The sequence below is a fragment of the Protomyctophum parallelum genome, assembly GCF_964188405.1.
Source record: "Protomyctophum parallelum genome assembly, chromosome: 17".
Lineage (NCBI taxonomy): Eukaryota > Metazoa > Chordata > Actinopteri > Myctophiformes > Myctophidae > Protomyctophum > Protomyctophum parallelum.
In genome coordinates this window covers 31835980-31848673 of record NC_139719.1, presented here as the reverse complement: position 1 = coordinate 31848673, position 12694 = coordinate 31835980, and the positions used below count along the sequence as shown (strand labels likewise).

The following is a 12694-nucleotide window of genomic DNA, read 5'->3' as shown; positions in this document are numbered from 1 at the left end:
TCGGGCAGTAACTGGGAGCTAATGGAGGCTCCCAGTTATATTAAAGTCTACTCGTGAATCAATTCACTATGGGTTATGTCCATTCTTGGACGTAAGACAGAAGAAATCTTATACACTCACGTTCTAATGGTATTAGAACGGGCTTTACGTCATGACGCAGTGCAAGTCCCTCCCCCGAGGGTATAAGTGCCTGCGCTGCTGTCTGGACGTCATTCGTTTTCTTCTTCTGCGTTAAGACAGACGTCAGACAAGCTAAATCACTAAAGAAAGGCCCAACTTCCTTATATATCTCAACAGGACGAGTGGCCTCGGTTGCTCGGTACCACGAGGTGGAATTGGTGTTTTTTCTTAGTGTAAGCTACACTCGCGAAGAAAAATAAGCTGTTTTTGTTTCCGTGATAGCCCTAGAAGCTCCGGACTAAACCAACAACTCAGCTTTCCAACGCAGGTAGGCAAAGCTAGGAGCAGCTAACCTGATAGCTAACGCTAGCCAGTTTGCAACAGGCTAACAATTAGCATTCTATTGTCCAGGCGCTAGGAGCCCACAGAGACAATTTCCAACACAGGCAAAGCTAGGAACAGCTAACCTGATAACTAACGCTAGCCAGTTTGCAACAGGCTAACAATTAGCATTCTACTGTCCAGGAGCTAGAAGCCCACAGACAGTTTTTCCAACACAGGTAAGTAAACTAGCAAAGCTAGTAGCGGCTAACATGATAGCTAAAGCTAACCAGTTTGCAATTGGCATCCTACTGTCGAGGCACTAGATGCCCACAGAGACAATTTCTTTCTTTGCTGTGAACGTAGAATTCCGCAAGAAAATGGCAGAAAAGACGACAAAGTCTCGAGCGGCGGCCCGCCGCCAACATAGCGGGGCCGTTTTCCTGCCACAGAAGCAATGCCGAGTAGACCACTGTGGCAACGCTATGTCAAGGATGGACCCGCACGACACGTGCGTCTACTGTACATCATTTTTGTTCTGATTGTATTGTTGTATTGTTTGTTTTCTGCTTTGGCAATGTAAACGTTCTCTCATGCCAATAAAGTAAACGTATGCTTTCTCATGCCAATAAAGCCATTTGAAATGAATTGAAAATTGACTACAAGCAGGCCGAGGAGGCGCTGAGCGTCCCAGACCAATGCCAGAAATGTGTGGCCATAGACCACCACATTAAACTAAGGCGCGGAGACGTCGAGTTTCGCTCATTTTCCCAGTGTTCTTTTGCCCAGGCACGGCGTAGTGGCCACAGGCCTCACGCCGAGAGGACGTTAAGGTTAGCACCGGACTCGAATGTTCATACTGCTTTACCTCTAAGAGGAGATGCTGTTGCACCGCATTTTAAAGAATGTGTCGCTGAATGCTCCCATGTTCCCTCCCTTGGTTCAGATACATGTGTGCAGAACGAATCAGCTGAATCATTGCCTGTACCCCTGTGTCAACATGCGGGATATGAGCCCACTGCCGCGCCGATCGTTAAAACGATCAGCGGCAGTGAGACAATACAACACGATGACAAAACCTCCAGCAGGTTTTGCCATCGTGGGACGTGGCCGCCACGCCAAAATTCTCAAAAGCATGATGGCAGAGCCTCTAACCAGAGGCACTGCCATCATGAGACGGGGCCACCACGCCGAAAATTTCAAAAGCATGATGGCAGAGCCTCTAACCAGAGGTACTGCCATCATGAGACGGGGCCACCACGCCAAAATTCCCAAAAGCGTGATGGCAGAGCCTCTAACCAGAGGCACTGCCGTCATGAGACGGGGCCACCACGCTGAAAATTTCAAAAGCATGATGGCAGAGCCTCTATTTAGAGGCACTGCCATCATGAGACGGGATCACCACGCCAAAATCTTTGGCACGGTGCCCTCCAAAGTGGCTAGAATGCGTAGCACACCCATGGGTGCTGAGCACTACAAAGTGGGCACAAGCCGCAATTCACTGCGGAACTACCCACGTTCGAGAAAGTAATATTCTCTCATGCGGGTGGGCAGGCGGCCGAGATCCTTCGGACCGAAATACTCTCCCTATTAGGCAAGAATGCCACTCGGGAAGTCCCCCTAAATCAACCGTTTTCCCAGACCCAAAGAACAGGGCGTTTTCAGCCTCGCTCAAACGGATCTACGGCCACCTTGTAGCCGTGGCAAGAGCCCTGAATGCCGATGCCCTCTTGCAGGGCTCCCTCACAGTGCTGACGGAGCTCATTGCTGTCGGTAAGAACAGCAGGAGGAATGCGGAGGGGCTGCGTCAACTACTACTAGAACCAGCCCCACCATATCGTCCGCCAACGGCGGGGTCCAGCAAGACCCGTGCGGAGCGAGGACAGGCTCGTGCTTAGCCTGCAGACAGAGCGGCAGCTGGCTGCGCTCGCGACCAGCCACGAGAGTACGTCCCCCAGAGGACTCCTCGTGGCTGAGGCTCTTACCGTGGATGGCGACGCGGACACGATAGATAGCATGAAAGGACTGCCCAAAGGTTCGAACCCGATTCCGATCGTAGAGGCCACGGGCCCCACGTCGGAACCGACGGTAAGGAGGAGGAAAATGTTAATGCCTACCGCAGAGCGGGAAAGAGACTACGAACATTTCTCTAGAACAAAAGTTGTTGCTGTGTTGAATGCCGCTGTAAAAATGCTGCTGTGCACAAACCACAAATGTACAAAATGTTTAATAAAGCGCTTGATTGCATCGATGCCTCTTATATTAAAAACAAAACACAATGAAACAACAACTTCGAACCCACATGACACGGGCATTATGAAATATGAGCCCACCGCAGAAAGAGTCACCAGGCCTCTCGACAGCGGTGGGACGGACGGTGCTTCGGCCTGTAGCGAGCAAAAGCTCGCCGTAGGCTGGAGACGTCACGACCGCAGAACGCTCCTCGCCAGCCCGATTAGGCGAGGAGAGGCTCCTAGGACAGGAGCACCGCGACAGTTACATCCCCAAGCCACTAGGGAATGCTGCCGCTCCACTAGCAATGAACCCCATGCTAGAGAGCTCGTGTTTTTCCAACAATGGAAGTTATGTGGCGCGTCCCCCTGGGTATTACTCACAGTGAAGACGGGTTACAGACTGCGATTTGCACAGTCACCACCCAAGTTCGAGAAGATAATTCTCTCTCAAGTGGGGGGGCAGGCAGCGGAAGTACTTCGGGCCGAGACCCTCGAATTACTAGCCAAAATAAATAAAATAGAAAAAAGCTGTCAGAGAGGTTCCCTTTTTTAGACCAACAACACGACTGTTTCTACAGCCGCTATTTTCCGGTCAAAAAAAGAAGGGGGGGGGGGGGGGGCTACGATCTCCTGGATCTCAGAGCTCTCAACAAATACCTCAGAATTTTCAAATTCAAAATGCTGACAGCAGCGACCCTACTACGCTCTCTGCGCCAGGGCGACCGGTTCACCAGTATCGATCTCAAAGACGTTTTTTTCCATATCCCTATCTATCCACCACACAGGAAATTCCTGCGCTCTGGAGTCACTATCCCCCAGGGTATTCGTGAAATGCACTCAGGCGACACTAGCTCCTCTGTGTCACCAAGGGGCTCGTACTGTCTCCTCTATCTCCTGCGGTGCGCAAGTTCGCCAGCAGAGGCGCTGCCTCACACGAAACTCGTGGTGGATCAGCTATCCTCCCTGGGTTTTTACTATAAATCATGCGAAGAGCACGATGACGCCTACCCAATGGATAGATTACATAGGCATAACGTTGAATTCTCTCTCCTTCTCAGCCAGGCTGAGCCAGGAGGGTGGAACTGTTTCTCAAATGTGTGACACTTTTTAGAATAGGGCACAGGGTGCCGTTCAGCATATGTCTACGAATGACAGGGCTCATGGCGTCCGCCATTTCATTAAATACGTCTAGGCAGACTACATATGAGGCCATTCCAAGAATGGATGCGGTCTCTACGTTTCATTTTTCGCACAGACGAAATGAAAGCCTGGGTATCGAGGCTAGTCTCTACGTATTCCTACCAACCGCCGACATCAGGAGTCAGAGTGACGGTGGGGTGCGTTCAGGCACTCAAATGGTGGGAAAACAGAGCCACGCTTACAAGAGGGCGTCCCTATGGGAATAAACACTTCCGGGAAAGTGGTTACTACGGACGCCAGCATGTCGGGGTGGGGTGCCACTCTCCACGAAATGGCAACCAGGGGGTGTGGGACGGCGCTCTGAGGAACGCCCACATCAATTACCCCGAACTGATGGCAGTATTACTGACACTGCGTCAGTTCAAACCATTTGTTCATGGCCGCCATGTCCTAGTAAGGACGGACAACACTACTACGATGTGTTATATCAACAAGCAGGGCGGACTCAAGTCCAAGACCCTGCATCTACTAGCCTACAGACTAGTCACGTGGTGCCACACACACCTCCCTTCGATCAGAGCCTGTCACGTCCCAGGCCTCCTGAATGCAGGAGTGGACCTGCTATCCAGGGGCCAGCTCCGCTACGCGGATTGGTCTCTCCACCAAGAGGTGGCCGCTCAGTTATGGGACAGGTTCTGGCATAGCCAAGGTGGACCTGTTTGAATCGGAAGAGAACACGAAGTGCCGTCTGTTCTTCTTCATCAAAGGGTGCTCGTCACTGGGACTGGATGCACTAACTCACAAATGGCCGCGGGGCCTGTTTTTCCTCCCCTGTCACTAATACGACCCACCTTGGACAGAGTGAGAACTCAGGGCCTGGAGGTGGCTCTCATAGCTCCGGCATGGGGGTCTTGGAGGTCAGAGATATCCTCCCTCCTATACGACCAGGCGTGGCAGCTTCCACTGTGGAAGGATCTGCTCACACAGACTGGATAAGGGATTTTTCACCCTTGCCCTCAGACCCTTGATCTATGGGCCTGGCCCATGAAAGGAACAATTTAAGTGCTGAGGGTTTGCCCCCGAACATGATGGCCACAATTCAGGGGCTAGGGCCCAGTCCACTAGGAGACAATACAATATTGCCTGGAAGGGTTTCGAGCGATGGTGCGCAGCGGAACCAGACCAGGAATTACCATTCCATGCCTCAGTGATAACGGTTCTGACCTTCCTACAGGGCTTGCTGGATGACGGATAGTCCCAATCATCAACCAAGGTCAATCTGGAAGCTATATCAGCATGTTATACTGGCATGGGAGATAAAGCCCTGGGTGAACACCCGCTCATACGACAGTACATGAGAGGGGTTCGGAAGGCCCGCCCGGTTACTCGGTATCTGATTCCTTCCTGGGACCTTTCCTTAGTGCTGAACGCTCTAACAAAGGCACCTTTCGAGCCACTGGACTCAGGAGGATGGAAATTCTTAACTTTAAAAGCCGTCCTTCTATTGGCTCTCACTACAGTTAAAAAAAAAATATATATATATATACATTTATATATATATATATATATATATATATATACTGCATGTATATATATAGATAGATATATATAGCGATCTACAGGCGCTCTTGGTGAGCCCTGATTGCACTATCTTTAGTGGGGATAGAATGCGGGTCACGGTAAAACCAAACCCGGCCTTCATGCCCAAGAATTCCAACCTGGCTAGTGTTCCGGTGGACCTAAGGTCGTTCTATCCACCTCCATTTAGATGGAGGAGGACGAGAGGTTGTTTTGTCTATGTCCAGTGCGGGCCCTACGAGTGCACATGGACAGGGTGGCTCCCTTCAGGAAGGGCAGCCAGATGTTTGTGGCCTGGGGTGCTAGCGTAAAGGGAAAGACGGTCACTAAGGTGCGGTCGTCCCGATGGATCGTGGAGGCCATACAGATGGCTTACTCCACGGCTGGAGTAGTGCCACCAGTGGGGTTAAGGGCACACTCCACCAGAGGTATTTCGGCATCCTGGGCGCTCTACAAAGGTATCTCGATACAGGATGCCTGTACGACGGCAAGTTGGCCCTCGCCTTCGACTTTTGCTAGGTTCTATAACCTGGATGTAACAGAACCAACTGTGGCACATGCGGTTGTGCAGGTTGCTTCCCGCTGAGGCATGTCCTTTAAGATATATATATATATATATATATATATATATATATATAAATAAAGGAAGTGAGTATATAATATAGATGTATATGTACATATATATGTATATATGTAAATACATAAATGAACTAACAGTCGACCTAGCTCTATATACCTTGAAGCCTGTATATTAGCGACTAGGATAAGACTGAGGCCAGAACTCATGAGACGGTTGGGACCGTCAGTGGTTAGGCCTCGGGGCACGTAAGATGACGTGGTTCATCGGCTCCTTAAGGTAGGAACAGGGACCGTGTGGACAGGGGGTCCATTTGGTCCCACCTCTTATCAAGTCAAAGGGTTGGTGACCTTTTGACCTCAGAATGGTTGTCTCATAGGGGACGTGGCCGTCACGCCTGTGACGTCACAGTCCGGGGGGACACATGAGGACGGGTGCGTACTTCAGTGATTTGAAGGGAGTTTATTAGGTCTCCCATAGTGAATTGATTCACGAGTAGACTTTAATATAACTGGAGGTTATGCAATAACCATGGTTATATAAAGGATATGAGTGAATCAATTCACCAAATTGCCCTTCTAGCTTGTTAACGGCAGAAGGAGAAAGTATTACCGAATGACGTCCAGACAGCAGCGCAGGCACTTATACCCTCGGGGGAGGGACTTGCACTGCGTCATGACGTAAAGCCCGTTCTAATACCATTAGAACGTGAGTGTATAAGATTTCTTCTGTCTTACGTCCAAGAATGGACATAACCCATAGTGAATTGATTCACTCATATCCTTTATATAACCATGGTTATTGCATAACCTCCAGTTATATTCTCTTTCCTGATTACATAAAATTAGTATCCCGACCTGGAAAATTTGCTAAAGAGAGACTGGAGAGACAGGGAAATCCCGGTTACAAATACTCTAACTCTATAGCAATGATTGCTATCAGAAAATAGAGCCATACCCATTGTAAGAAAAATAAAACCAATTATCACTTACAGTAGTGCAGTGTGCACCATTAAAATATGGGAATACACACCTTTTTTGCACAGTGTGGCTTTATGTCCAGTGTGGCTTTATAATATTTTCCACAATATCATTACTCCCATTCTCCGCTAATTAAAGAACTGTGAGCTATCAGCTGATGTCACATGAGTCTTGGTTCTCTCTCATCTCTGGGTCTGTGTAAGAGTTACATATACTGATTTGTCATAGGCCAGAAAACTATAAGTGGCATTACAATTCAAGTGCAAGAACTAGACAGAAAGTAACTTTTTAGTTGTAGTTTTACTGTGAGCTACTGCCTTTTTTTGTCAGTGTTTCACTTGATTTAATTATTAATTTTAACTGTGACCTATGGTCTAGCATTTATTGCAGCTCTGCTCTGTCATTATGAGAACAGAACAAGACGTCCTGCATCTGCCAGTCAATCTCTTGATGCCAGTCAACCTCTGATGCTTTGCATGTCTTTACTTAGTCTGTTCTGCAAACATCTCCAAATGCACATTAAATTCACACATTTGAGAATGGAGAACCCATCAGTGTTGCAAAGGAAATGCTCTTCTTGATGCTAACATTTAACTATAACACATAAGAGGAAACGGTGACATATTACAAAGCTGAGTCTGACCTGACCTATACTGACACTGTATATATAAAGTAGAAGTAGATGATTGATAGCCTGTATAGTAACTGTACTGTACAGTCTTCTGTACATATGGCCGTTCCCACAATGTGAACACACATTCACACAACATAGAGTAAGCAATGTTGATTTGATCAGTCAACATTAAAGCAATGTGGATCAAATCTAAATAAATATAGCCTACAACATGCACAGTGAGTCATGTAACGAAAGTCCTATGATATGGTGGCAAAACTGGTCAACTTGAACGGATGAACTTGAGGAATTAAGTATTCATATGTAACTAATAACACAAGTTGTGCAGGTTTAGTTTACCCCAAGGAAAAGGAAACACAAATGTCACCAACTATTGTTATTATTATTTTATTTATGCTATTATTACAATTAATGTTGCCACGTTTATACCAACCACAGTCACTGCTGTTGTTGAGCCTTCCAACGGTTACGAGGGAAACTATGGACGCTCTTCCCACAGACAGCGTACATTCTTATGAATGGTTGTGATGGAAACCTACCACCATTTGATGTGTGACTACGTACTGACCACAAATACACACACATTGATTCAACTATGCTATTTCAATAAACCAAAAGGACGCACAAAACATCGCGACGCGAGCCCTGCCCAATATTAAGCATGCCATTCGCCTGTATTATTGTTATTATTATGATTTATATATAATACATTCATAATCATTACATTCATTACCAAGTAGGCTAGTTTAGTGTTTCCATCTGTCGCGCGTCCATGCACAAACCCTACTACGACACGCTAGCATCGGTGAAGCTAACCGGTGGCGGTGGACCGCCTCTCTCAGTCTAAACGCGTCCAACAACGCCATCATTTCATTCCTATGCTACCTGGGATGCACAAACAACACGCCGTACGTCAAGTAAAATGCTGTTTTGTCAGCAGCGTACCTGTCTAGTTTATGGACAACGAAAATCCGAGAAGTCAGTCAGACAGTCATGCAGCAACAGCAGCAACAGCAACAGCAGGGGATCCGCTGTGGCCCGTGACGTCTTCTCTTCTCTCTCTTGCAGCCTCCTCCTCCGGCTCCACCTCAGACTCTCCTCTCTCTCCTTCCACTCCACCCTCTAGTGTGCTCACTGTGCTGCTGTGTGCCTGCCTGGGACCGAGGCTATCTCTGGAGTGGATAGATTAGATACCCGCGCGGCGCGCGCACTTGTTCTCAGTGGACTGTGGCTCAGGAGGTAGAGCAGGTCGTCCAATGATCCATGGGTCGGCGGTTCGAATCCTGGCTCCTCCTGTCTACCTGTCGAAGTGTCCTTGAGCAAGACACTGAACCCCAAATTAACTTGCGTGGCTTCTGCCGCAATAGTTGTGTGAATGGGTGAATCTAATGCACTATGTAAAGCGCCTTGGATAAAGGCGCTATATAAATTCACCATTTGCCATTTTATCGGGTCCGGGGACCACCAGCGGCCCAGCTGTCCAAATGGACCCTTCTGTATCTTGATGAATTGAATACACCACAATAAATACGCCACAATGGAAACTTAAGCCCTCAAAAGCTTTTTGTGTTATCCTTTTAGCACCATTGTTCATTGTAGGAATCATACCACTGTAGGCCTACCAACCATTTGCAAACTGTTAATATCAATAATATTAATCAATGAATCAATATATCTCTGACTGGGACCCCAATCTATCCAATCCTCAGTGTTAATTTAACTCTGAAAGTGCACAAATGGAACCATATTTGGTTACATTGTGGACACTCAATTACTGCAAAAGGGTATTGGACATTGGACCCCATGGTGGGCCCTGAACTCCACGTTGAGAAATAGTGATTTATAATTCACCTATACTATTGGCAGCAGCTCTATAAGCTTGCATGCAGAAAGGTTACTTTGCTAGACTAGAGGTTCCTATTAGAAGATTTCAGCTCTAGGCGCAAAAGATACATTTGTCTCAACATCAGTCCTGAGCCAAACTTACAAAACATTATGAATGTACTCTAATGTACGTACTAATGTATGTAATGGACTACAGCCAAAAATAGTGACAATAGCCTGTTTCTGTTTATAAGCCAAAGCTGACCCATGAAAAAGGATCCGTGACCCAAAATGGGCCGCAAGTTCCGCAACCCTATGTTTGGGAAACACTGTCTGCCTGTTATCACCAGCAACACAGAAGTAAGTCATAGCATAAGGAACCGCCCACAAGCAGTGGGAAGTAAAATAGTTCATGACAGTATAGAGTCACTACAGTAAAGTCACATCAAACAAACAGTAGCTTCATTATTATGTCTTCCAGACTTCCGATCTCAGGACAGACACTCTAACCACAAGGCCACTGAGCTGGTTTATATACAAATGGCATTAAAAAACGTTGAGATAAAATATAACGTTAAGATAAAATAATAAAAGCACATCTATGTAACTCAGGGTGTAAATGTACAGACATACAAGTTAAACAATTAAATATAACTAAATACACACAGGCACACTATTTTAAGGTTTATTATAACCATAACAATAAGGTGGATCTCTCTTTATTATGACCATCAATTCAACCATAATTGTTCTTTTTTATCACAGGCAATAGTTATAATAGTGCACTTTTTATATTTAAATTATGATACAGACATTTCTTTTTTTAACACCTTATTCTACTGACCCTTAGGAATGGAGAATAGTTTACAATCTTAGCTAGTTAGGTCAATGAATGTGGAGGTGAGGATGGTGAGGAAGAGGGCGATGAGGAGGAAAGTGGTGAGCAATGATAACGTGGGTGCAGGATGGTGAAGCTATCGACTTGGTACACTTTCTCTTGTGCTGATGGCCACACAACAGGTGAAGGCAGACTGACAGGTCAAACAGACAAGGCATAAAAAGCAAGAGATGAGGGGGGAATTAGCTAGCATTCAATGTGAGTGAGAAAAGTTATGTGCACATTGGGTTTTTCATGTAGGGTTTTAGCTAAACGAAGCTGGGTCAGTCTTGTTTTCAAGAGAGCTCCCTGTGTCCGTCCTTTGCTTTTAAGTCAATCAGTATCCTGTTCAATCTTTGTGCTGCGAAGCGTTCCTCACTAAGTTTACCACAACGATGCAAGAGGGCGGATCACATTCACACAGCTGTGATGTCCAATCACACACAGCCGTTTCATCCACTGGAGTCTGGACTCACATACTAATGTACGTCCCTTGGTATCAGAACAAAGCATGATGAATGGGGTGCAAAGTCATACAGACAGAAACAAAGATAATCAGAGATTAGTTTGTTAGTATAGTAATATCAAAGTCATTCTTTAAGATATTGTAAGGAAGGGCTGCAGGAGATGGGGAAAAAAAACTTCCATTAGCTGCTGATTAATGTTTGTTGGTTATATACAAAACAAAGGATAAATTTACAAAAGAAAATACAAATACAAAAATAAATAAGCATATAAATAAATAAATAAACAAATTAACAAACAAACAAATTAGACTGTAGCACTGTGTATCCCTCTGGAAACATTCTGCAATTCTGTTGCATATTGTGCCGTAGTATGGAAGACTGGTGATGAATGCAGTTTAGTGTGGTATAATACTAGAGTAATATATGACCGTCAGAGAGGCTACGTCTGCTGGCAGAAGGATGGTACTCGGTGGTGTTGGTGGGTACAGTGATGGGCTACTTGGCTCGTTGTTGAGCACAAGAGTGCGGGCGGATGAAGGAGCTGGGGTGGTTGTGAAGACTCATTTTGCTTGCTTCCCTTTTTGAAAGTCCCGCTTGACAAAGTATTACACGTTGCAAGCATTGCGAGTCCAGCATCATGAGAATGTCCACTGATGAGCGTCCTTTTTTTCTCCCCTTCTTTTTTTTTGTCTCGAGTCAATATTTGAATACTATGGCAATATAAGACGAGCTCGTCGAGAAAGGTGGAGTCTGTCTGATCCATAGGCCTGGAATGCTCTTCTCTTTCAATCTGGACACAAACAGCAATGATCAGGATCATATGGAACGATTCACGCATAGTGTTTTTCTTTTCTTTTTTTCCCCACATAATTCTTTTTAAATCAAAAATAAATTTCTTCAGAGCAAGGGGCTTATTTCCAACACAAAAAGAATAGTTTGCATTGTATTGTCTTGTCTCTCATTTAGGCTACTGTAAAAGGAATCTGCAACCAAAATCTAAACATTATCTTGTATGGGTGACCCACCAAAAGATATCTGTTAGCTTCCTGTTTCCAATAGATATATGAGACACAGGTGCTCTCAGTTTTTAGCTTTGCTGCTATAGCTTTGCTGCTGACATCCTCAAAAGAAATATGTATTTAACTAAATAAAAAAATATTTTCTTCACATTCACTATAGTTCAACTTGTAGACAATTCTGTAATTTCCCTTAGAGGGATATAATTTCTCCCAAGCAAATCAGGTTATTTAGATACAGTGTTTTACTTTCCAGTTTATTGACTGAAGTGGTAGCAGGTTGCCAACTCTTAGTGTGTTTAATATGTCTATTGAGATATTGAGGGTGAATGGTTTCTATTTATACCAGTGTGGAATCAGTATTGATCTGTATTATCTTCAATAGTTAGGCATGAGGCTAATTTTGGGACTACATTTTAGAACCTTCACATAACTGTTCATTTTTTGGTTTCAGTAACTGTATTGCAATGAAATGGTAGGCTAGCTTATCTGATCACATAAGCATCCTTTAGCAAGCTAATTGCTAACCGGCATGCAAGTTAGCGCTTCAAAATACCTAGTTTGATCTGTGATGCTGTATTCTAAGATGGACATCAAACTGCTCATTCATGTATACTTATTATGATATTCTTTTTCATTAAAGGGTGAGTCCGTATCATTTCTTTTCACTAAGAGGGCAGGAATCCTCATGATCTCGAGGATTTAGAGAAGGTCAATTTGAAAACAAAAGTAGGCTATGAATTGGGGGGCGGGGGGGGGGGGGGGGGGGAAGCGATTCCTCAGTCCTTGCTATGGTCAAGCACCTTCCATTGTTTTTCTCAAGGAGGAATAGTACATAGCTCATGGTTTTCAGGGGTAAGTGGGAGATGAAATCATACTGTCTTGTTTCCAGTACATTTTGGGTGGTTCCTCCTTCTCCCTCTGTC

The 12694-nt window shown here is 45.4% G+C and overlaps 1 protein-coding gene across 1 annotated transcript in view; it reads right to left on the bottom strand.

The window, feature by feature from the left end:
- The window catches only part of LOC310874292 (carnitine O-palmitoyltransferase 1, liver isoform-like), a 28988-nt gene extending 20301 nt beyond the window's left edge, over window positions 1-8687 (bottom strand). The window contains exon 1 of the mRNA XM_083787034.1: window positions 8530-8687. The gene's annotated coding sequence lies outside the window, so the exon portion shown is untranslated. The remainder of the gene's footprint in view (window positions 1-8529) is intronic.
- Between the last annotated feature and the right edge of the window lie 4007 nt (window positions 8688-12694).